Here is a 9160-nt window from a genome sequence, read left to right as displayed (position 1 = left end):
ATTAGGCTACGAAATAATTAAATGTAAATGTATTCAGTGTAGCTCAATGAGCTGCAATTAGCGATGCACTAGCCTTATTTTTTATCCTGTTTGCTCATATTTCTTCTCCTTTCTAAAGTGGTATTCCCTAATGCTTCATCAGTAGGAAATGCAAACTAAATGTGCCATAAAATTGCTGATTTCAAAAACACATTTCATTTTTCTCCATTGTTACAAAAAACAATAGATGGAGCTGAAACCTGCAGGAAGTATGCCTTATCATCATTGGCCATGGGCTCATTAAGAGACTCAGCCTCTCACATTTGAGGTGTTTCTAAGAACAGAGGTTACGAACAGATCACTACATATGTTAATAAAAGGTAAGGCAGCCACTCATACCTGTGTGTGGAAGGTCAATAATGTCCCCACATCTGAGGCAAAGCAGGAGAAATCTGCAGGATGGAAAAACCAGGACAAATTAGTCCATGCTTTGGGAACTGGAGCAACACAAAATATTTTGCTCTCCTGGAAGCTTACATGTGCTCAGAGATTTGAAAATCTAGCTGCTTCTGCAAGTTCAGAAATCAAAATCCTTAAATTTCTATCAAGGCCTTAAATTAAGGTTAAAGATACTTCAACATTAGATGTGTAAAAAGAAATCAAAGCTGAGAAAAGTTTATTTTAGATCTTAGCCTTTTCACAAAGCCACAGTGCCCAACTACATAGGAAACCAAGAATTTCTTGATTATTTTCTTTTCTGCTTTTCTCATTTGACTTCTAGCTGCTTCTTAGGAGTTTGTTCAGTGCTGAATTGGCCAATGAAAACCAAAGAAAATGCTTCTGCAGATGGTTTTGGACTGAATTTTTGCTCCCAGTAAGCCAAACAGGCTTGTTTTTCTGCCACTGGATCCAGCATCCCCAAAGGTGTCCAGGTCCTGTAAGAGGAGAATGGCTCACAGCGGGCCATCAGGTTGGCCACTGTAATTGGCATAGCTATTGCTGCATCCCACATCTCCATTAGAGCTACAAAAATATCTTAAACAAGCCAAGTGACCTCAGCCTCTCCTCACAGCGCCTCCCCTCAAGGCCCTTCACCATTTTCATTGCCCTCCCTTGGACACTTTATAATGGCTTTATATCTTTCTTGTATTGTGGTGCCCAACAATTAGCTGAGAATTTAGTGTTTGTGGCTTCAGGAGCTCAGCATCATGGCAGAAGCCACCAGGAAGCCACCATCACCTGTCTTCTCACATGCTGGCCCAAGACTCCCTCTACACCTCACTAACCTCACCAACCTTGCAGCAGCAGGAGCTGTGGCAAGTGAAAATTAGCATTTCTGAGGTGGTAAGTGGGTGCTTTTCAAAGGTTGGACGGAAAAAGTGAAAAACCACATAATGCACAGGGAGGAAGCCCAGGGAGCAGTGGAGGGACTTCTGCTGAATTCACATGGGGATGGTGCTTTTCCATCTCCAAATTCCTCTCACCTCTGTCCTCCAGTTTCTGTTGTGGCAAACTGTGGGATGAGAAGGAGCAAGCAGTGACCCCTTCGCAGGGGTGATGGGAGTCACAGGAAGATGAGCAGCTGGGTGGTGTAAGAGCAGAGGCTGCCTTTAGGCTGATTGCCCATCTCTGTTCTTCAGAATGACACCAGAAGCACAGAGCAAGGCAGGTGCCTCAAAACTATTCCCAGCACAGTGTTAGCATGTACTTCCCCACCAGAGAAAGAAGGAATACCATGACTGGGGCTAAAGACATACATTAAAGGAAATATTCAACTGCTGGAAGAGCTACTGAGAATGGCTAAGAGAACACACTCTTGTGACACATTGTGTACTGACACCTAAATTGCTATTACAACTAGGAGACATCTTAAATACTGCAGAAAATTACTATTAAAAATATTTTTGGATGAAAATGTATATTCTTTTCTGAGATGAAAATGAAGAAGTGAAAAGGTTTCTGATCTGTAAGGGCACTTGTTCCTTAAAATATATATATAATATATCAATTTTAAAAAGAAATAATGGGTTTATTCTTTACTAATTTGACTTTCTTCGATTAAAAAAAAAGGGCCTTCGTTTTTTACTTTGTAAAGCAATTTGAGTAGAGATCATCAAACCCATCCTATGACTTTGGCAGCATTAGGTGCCAAAACAGAGGAGATGCCCAAGACCAACATCTGCACTCTGCTATGTGTGCAGCCCCTATCAGTCCTCTGTCTGCTGATTCCCCTGCCAGCCCAGGCTTCTGGCAGGAATCCTGTAGCTGCCTGATGCCTTGGGCTCCCTTTGTGAAACTCTCTCCTAAACTAACCAGCAGCCCTTTGTTTTACAGCACAAGTGCCTGCATTGCCTGCTGTTCTCAGCAGAGAGCCAGCTCCTCAGCCCTGCTCTTTGTCACCCTGCAGGTGTTGCTTTCTGCAGAAGGAGGTGATGCTCCAGCTCAGGCTGCCCACAGAAGCCTCAGGCACTGCCTGAGAGCCTTGACATTGCAACCATTTGAGGTGTTCAAATCTGCTCCTCTGATGTGCACCTTCTCCAACTCTTTAATTTAGGAAGACACATCACACTTTTCAGTGCAGGAATGACAACAGCTAACTCATCTGTTTGTTTCTCTGACCTACATGTTCTTTAAGAAACACTGCTTTCATTAGAGATGCTGCTTTGGCTCACGTGTCTCTTCCTGCTCACTAGCAATGGCACCACAATTATTCAAAAACTTCTTACTAAAAACTTTTCACTTCCTCTTGTATAGAGTTCAGGGAACCCAAAAAGCACAGTGGTGCTTTCAACTTTGTATTGTGTAGGATTTTTATGATGTGCTATATGCCTGAAACAGTGATAACAATAATCCAGTTAGCCTATATTGCCAAACTGAAGAGTTTGTTTGGGGTTGTATAAACTTTTGTTGGCATTAAACAGTCTCCACTTTGATCCTGTTGTTGTTATTGTGCTACAAAGCGTTTCAATGAAAGGCATAAATGAAGATCTGCAGATACATTCCTGAGACATGCACTGGAAATGAAGATATGCTGAGAACTTCCTGAGAAAATAACTGCAGCACTGAAAATGCATTTAATCTGGAATAGATGCACATTTCATTATATTTTTTTGGGAACCTGGAAAGTCTGCTATTTTAGACAGCAAGCTGCTCTCTGCCAGAACAATTGCAACTTCTTTGGAAGACAATTACCATCACAAAATATCTCAGTATGAATAGCTCAGTATGATCTTTCTTGGCATCAGCACACTTCAGCGTATGAATGTCTCTGAATTAGAAATGCAAGGTGTACATTATTGCAGGGGCCCTGCACCCTGTTGGACTACATTTCCTAGGCTTAAAAAAATTCTTCCAAAGCTTCTTTCCTTTTGGATTCCTAAAGGAAATGACTCAATACAATACAATAAACATTCAGTCATGGAGCAAATAAATATCTGGACTGAGAGCAAAATACATTGTGGCCTGGGTCAAGGATAAGTGCAGATGAGTTGACAAACCCTGCAGTTAAAAGCTGAATGGCAGAAGGATCCACAGATTATCTTCAATCTGCCTACGTAAATTTAGTTTCCTCTCTGCCATCAGTGTTTGTGCTGTTGATCACTGAGTGTTAACACATTGCATGTACATTTCTTAATGGTGTTTGTGCTTTATCAGCCATTTCCGGGCACGGCCCGTCATGTTACATACCCCAAATATCTGAAGTGTATGGCAAAGCACAGCACAGCAACCTGCTCTTCTGCACCTCTCCTCCCTCCAGGCACGGGCTTACAGCCTCACCTGCTGCCCAAGGTTTGCTCCCAGGTCCATGTCTGCTGCCAGGGAACCTGAGCCACAAGAGCAGCTCCATAGGGTAGCTGAGCCCTAAGGGAGCCTGAGCTGAGCCACATCTGGAGCACTGTGGCTGTCCAAGGCAGCAGGTTTGCATGTGAGTCTGCCTCTCCTCTGGAAACCTGCAGCTAAAAGGACCCCTGGCACAGCAACACGGGTCACAGCAACACCTGCTACAGCAACACCTGCTACAGCAACACCTGTCACGGCAATACCTGGCACAGCAATGCCTGGCACAGCAATGCCTGGCACAGCAAGTGCCCCAGATGGCCCCTGCCCAGCTGCCTGGGCACTGCTATAAAACCTTCCATGCTATTTACTTCCTCCCTTCTTTCCCCTCCCCATTACCCTTCCAACACAAGAGTCATAAGCAAGCAGGCTTTTGCCTGAGTCACCTCGAAGTACGTGCCCTGCCCTGAATGGGAGAATTCTGAATGCCCAGCTTTGCAAGTGAAGCCAATGAGGATGTCAGGAGCAAGGCTATAGCCCCATAAGGATGTCAGGAATACTGGAATCATTCTTGCTTGCACCTTAGCAGAACCAGGAACATAATTTGACCCTTGCTTTTGTTTTTTGTGTGATGGTCTCAGGAGCAATTACAAGACTAAAAGTACAAGACTGATGCATTTATCACAGGAAATAGAATCCAGGTTGCTGATTTAAACGCAATACAGAGCCCTTTGGAAATATGCACAACCTAACCTCCCCCTCTCACACACCCCATTCCCTTTTTGCAAGATATAACACAAAATTTTTTTTGTATCTTGCAGAAAAGATTTCTTGCAAATGTGTGTGTGGAAAAATGAAGAGCTTTTCTGAGTGTAATAGCCATACAATAAATAATTAATGAGCGGTAAGATCATCTGGTGGTTTTTTTTTTTATTTCCCTCTTTTCTTTTTCTTAAAAAGAAAGGGTGAAAACAGACTTCTCTTGAGATACCTTTAAGCAATGGTGCCTGATAATTTAAGAAATTGGGTGGAGTACTTCCTTCCTGTAATCTGTAGTGAGTGAAAAGTTAGAGACAAATAGGATGTCTTATGCAACATCCGAAAAACAGCCTTTTAACAGTTAAAAAAAAAAAAAAAAGTTTTCCAACCTCCCTGTTGAGCCTAATCCCGAGTATTCTTAAAGACCCAAATGACAATCTGGTTATTGGTAGGTGGAATGGCTGGTGCTGGCCAGCTGGTAACTCTTTCACCTGTTATTTTCTCTTCTTGCTCAGTAGGTAGGTTTGCTTCTTGCCTTGGGGGTAAAAGTAGATTTGACTTCAAGGTATTTCTTGTGGCAGTCAAGACTTGACAGCGTCTGCTTACCCAAACATTGAATACATTTTCCCAGCAGCTGTGTGATGCAAGATGGGGACAAAGAGGGAAAAAACACGACCAAAACCTGCAGGGATCTCACCATCCTGTATGCAACAGCCACACCCTCCTTTTTCAACACCCTCAGCTTGAGAGCAGATGGCTGCTCTGAAGCATCTACTGGCCATATTTCAGTTTGTCACATGTACATCTAGGCAACAAATGAAAAAATACGCCCACTTTTCAAATAGCTTTAAAAAAACCCCAAACCCTGAAACACTTCAATTGATAAAACAAAAATTTTAAATTAAAAAAAAAAAAAAAAAAAAACAAAGTTGTTTTTTTTTTTTTTAAGATGCTTTGCTTCCTTAGATATTGACTTTTGCAGGAGCTGACCATTTTCCTGCTAGTTTTGTCCAGTGATTGCAAGGATCTAGGAAGATGGTCAGCCTTAGGAAAGGCTTTCCCACGTGCATGTCCTTCATTTGGGGTTGGACTAGGTGATCTTTAAAGGTCCCTTCCCACCCAAACCTTGTATTATATCCCTGATCCCTGAGCTTGGTTAATCAGGGAACAGGGAGACAGGAAGCATTGGTTTCCTGCCCACTAGCCACTAAAGTGTCTGGGCTGGCTACTGAGGTCTCACAGGAAACAAGTCTGGTGGGTAAGGGACCAAACAGCCTTGATAGCTAGGGGAGCAAAGTGCATCCCATTGTAAGAGATCAGGTTTGTGGCCACTTGAGGAACCTGGTTGTGCAAAAGACAAGGGGACCTGATGAGATGCATCCCAGAGTCCTGAGGGAATTGGCCACTGTAGTTGCCAAGCCACTCTATGATATTCCAAAAGTCATGACAATCAGGTGAATTTCCTGTTGACTGGAAAAAGGGGGAAAAGCATACCCTTTAAAAAAGATGTTAAGAATTGTGGGAACAACATGCCTATGAGCCTTACCTCTGTGCCTGGGAAGATCATGGAACAGCTCCTCCCAGAATCTATGCTAAGACACATGGAGGATGGGGATGTGACTCAGGACAGTCTGCACAGCTTCACCAAAGGCAAGTTCTGCCAGAATAACTATGTGGCCTTTGTCAGTGGAGTGACTACAACAGGGGACAAGGGGAGGCATGTTGTCTGTCTGGACTTTTGTAAGGTCTTTGACATGGTCTCTTCCTACATCCTTTCTCTCTAAGCTGGAGAGAGAGGGACTCAAAGGGTGGATTGTCCTAATCTAGTGGAGTCGGAATTGTTTGGATGAATTTGCACAAAGCTGTGTTCCTAGTAACACAGCTTTGACCAAATCGTTGCCCATACTGATTTCAGTTGGTCAGTCCCTAGGAGTTTCAAGGCATGATCCCAGAAACTGAGACCCAAGAATATGTCTCCTTTGGTTGGTGTGGTTTTACTGGCATCTGCTGAGAACTATGGGGCAGAGACCAAGACAGAGTTCAGTTCTGGGGTAACACTCAATTCCTTCTACCATAAGAGTGTAGAGGGACCCTGCTTTCTGCAGGACCACAGACATTTGTCTCTTGAGCTGACCCCCACTTTGGGAGGGCTTCAGAGCAATGGGAGACATGGCCATGTCTGTCTGCTCTTAGGGGCTCACCTCAAACAGGTGCCTGGAAAATGGCAACTACTGACTACATTTTCTCCCAACCCGAGTTACCTTGGGTAAATTTCCCATCACTCTTCTTTTCTCTCTCTGAGGCAAAGTTTCCTCTGTGAAATGCAGTAACCTGATAGACCAAGGTCGTGGATCCTGCCTCCTTCCAACACTTCTCCCACATAATTAACACTTGAGGTTCTCAGTTCTGAGTCTGGACCTTAGGCTGAAATTAAGATGCATTTTTTTAAAAAAATGACAAATGACAAACAGAATTGGACTTTATGCAACTGGTGGAAAAATATTTCCAATAACTACACACTAAGTAAGAAATTCTGATCCCTGCACTTTTTTTTTCTCCTCCTTTACAATAACTGGAAAATTAAGGGAGACTCATTTATGTAGGAATAACACCCTGAAATAAAACTAAGAGCAAGGGGAAATCACTTTTAAAGGCTGACTGACTATCAGGATTATCAAACTGAAATCTGCCTTGTAAGAGTTAGTCAGACCAGCAGTCTGTCAGTAAACGTGCAATTTTCTGAACTATTTCAAAGGCAGTTAAAGGTTTTCTCAAAGCTGAGTCAATTCAAGCTAAGGCTCTAGCTGCTTTTTGCTGTGAAGGTGGATTTATTCACACTGAGCTTTTGAACCGTCACAATGGAGGCAGTGATCAAAACATCAATGACAGAGTGATTAGAACCTTACAAACACCACCATGGTGAGGATCAGAGATAAAAATCTCATTAATTTCTACTAGATCAAGAAATGTGTACTTTATTTTGTGCTGATTAAAATTTTAATTTCAGTCCAGAGGCATTTTTTTGTTTGGGATTTTTTTTTTCAAAAAATGCTTTTAGGGAGTCTAGGGACAGCTAGATTACAGGAGTGCTGTGAGGTGGCAGTTACAGACCTGGAAACAGAGCTCTGGTGTTTCACAAAGTGGGGTTTCGTTTCAGCTGCAGGAAACTGAGACACCTCTTGGTTCTCATTACAAGCATCACCTCCCTCCAGGAGCAGTCACCAGTCACCAGATCATAGGTTTATTTTGCACTGACCATATTTCAATATTTTGTACAACATTGAACATGAAAGACAAATGCTTCATCTGAACTTGCACTCTGATGCACGCCACAATGCATGTGATGAGCCTGGTTATTCCTGATTTGGTGGCTGTGCCCCCTGCTTCATCCTACCTAAGGGCTTTTCTCCCTTTTCTCTGCTCCCTTGCTTCTCCACCCCCCTTGCACATCATAGAGTATTAACTCTCCTCTGCCATGTCATCACTCTCCCTCTATTCCTTCACAGACCTTTTCTCACCCCTTGCTTGCAATAAGGTCTCATTCACCTGAACCTTTGCTGCAAGAAAAACATATGCCAGGAGTCTGCTTTGGAGAATCCCTCTGGTTTTGCATAGAAAGCAAGAGGAAAGTGTGAGTGTGAGTGTTTGGAGGGGGAGTAGATGTTGAGACTCTGGAAGTCCTGAGACAGTTTGGTTCAGATGTGTGACCAGGACACTCACCTTAGTGTAAAAGTAGGAAGTTTCTGTGGCTATGGTAGAACAGATCTAGTTGGAGAGATCCTGGCCCCAAAAGGCTCTGCAGTCCAGTGACTGAAATGCTCCCCCAGAGGATGGAAGGCCTATCTCAAACAAAGCAAAGACCCATTATTGTGTCTACCATTGCCACTCAATTAGGCAGCACCTCTCATTTCCTATGACAGAAATTTCTTATACTGAAATGATGTCAGTTTGAAAACACTGATGTGAATTTTTTTGCTTTGAGTATTTTTCCCATTCATTTGCTCTTGGGCAACATTGCACGAACCTGCAATTTGGGGTTGAACAACTGATAGACAAAATGTTTTGACCCTTGAAGGCTGTGACACTGGGCAAGGAGCCAGGTCACATCTCATGTGCAAGGAAGAACTGTTAGGTACATTTTCTTTCTCACCAGAACACCCCTCCATGGGCCTAGAACATCTGTAATGAATCTAACTATAAGTAATTGGCCAAGATATCTGCTTGTTTCTTAAGAACTGATAGGAATGTTTCCTTTCTGGAAAGCTCCACAGGTGATTTCATGTTAGCACTAAAATGAACAGTCAGTCGTAACTTAAGGACTGGAATTTTTTCAGATGTGTAATAGCATCATAGCACACACGTCAACAGCATTGGGCAAAAAGGAGTTTTGCCACCTGGACAATGAGCATCAAAGTCATGTATTCTGTCTGCCATATATTCTGTCTTTCCTATCACTCTTGGCATCAGAACCCATTTCTGAGTTCTGAGAGTGGGTAGGTGTTACACAGATTGGAGATAATCAGATTGGTTCTGAGTCAGGGGTCTCCTCATTCTTTTCACTGGTTGCCTGCCTGCCATTGATCCCTCAGAAAAGCTCACCTTGCTATGGGAAAACTCATGCCATGGTTATCTCACCTGCTTAGAA

General features: G+C 43.0%; 1 protein-coding gene and 1 long non-coding RNA gene across 6 annotated transcripts in view; one reads left to right on the top strand and one right to left on the bottom strand.

Annotated features, from left to right (window-relative positions):
* Nucleotides 1-378: 378 nt before the first annotated feature.
* Nucleotides 379-8083, bottom strand: LOC135293737 (uncharacterized). Its single transcript, XR_010355847.1, has 3 exons — nt 7627-8083; nt 6777-6939; nt 379-431 (listed from the first exon to the last, which is right to left on the bottom strand). It is a non-coding gene; the product is annotated as an uncharacterized LOC135293737 (long non-coding RNA).
* Nucleotides 8013-9160, top strand: part of P2RY8 (P2Y receptor family member 8) — a 37522-nt gene continuing 36374 nt past the window's right edge. For 3 of the 5 annotated variants that reach the window (XR_010355845.1, XM_064408238.1, XM_064408237.1), the window contains exon 1: nt 8068-8146. The gene's annotated coding sequence lies outside the window, so the exon portion shown is untranslated. Of the gene's footprint in view, nt 8153-9160 lie in introns of all 5 variants that reach the window. The other 2 variants (XM_064408235.1, XM_064408239.1) reach the window with 2 other exon arrangements.

This window comes from Passer domesticus, chromosome 2, assembly GCF_036417665.1.
Source record: "Passer domesticus isolate bPasDom1 chromosome 2, bPasDom1.hap1, whole genome shotgun sequence".
NCBI lineage: Eukaryota > Metazoa > Chordata > Aves > Passeriformes > Passeridae > Passer > Passer domesticus.
Note: the sequence above shows the minus strand (reverse complement) of the source record. Positions and strands in the feature narration are given on the sequence as shown.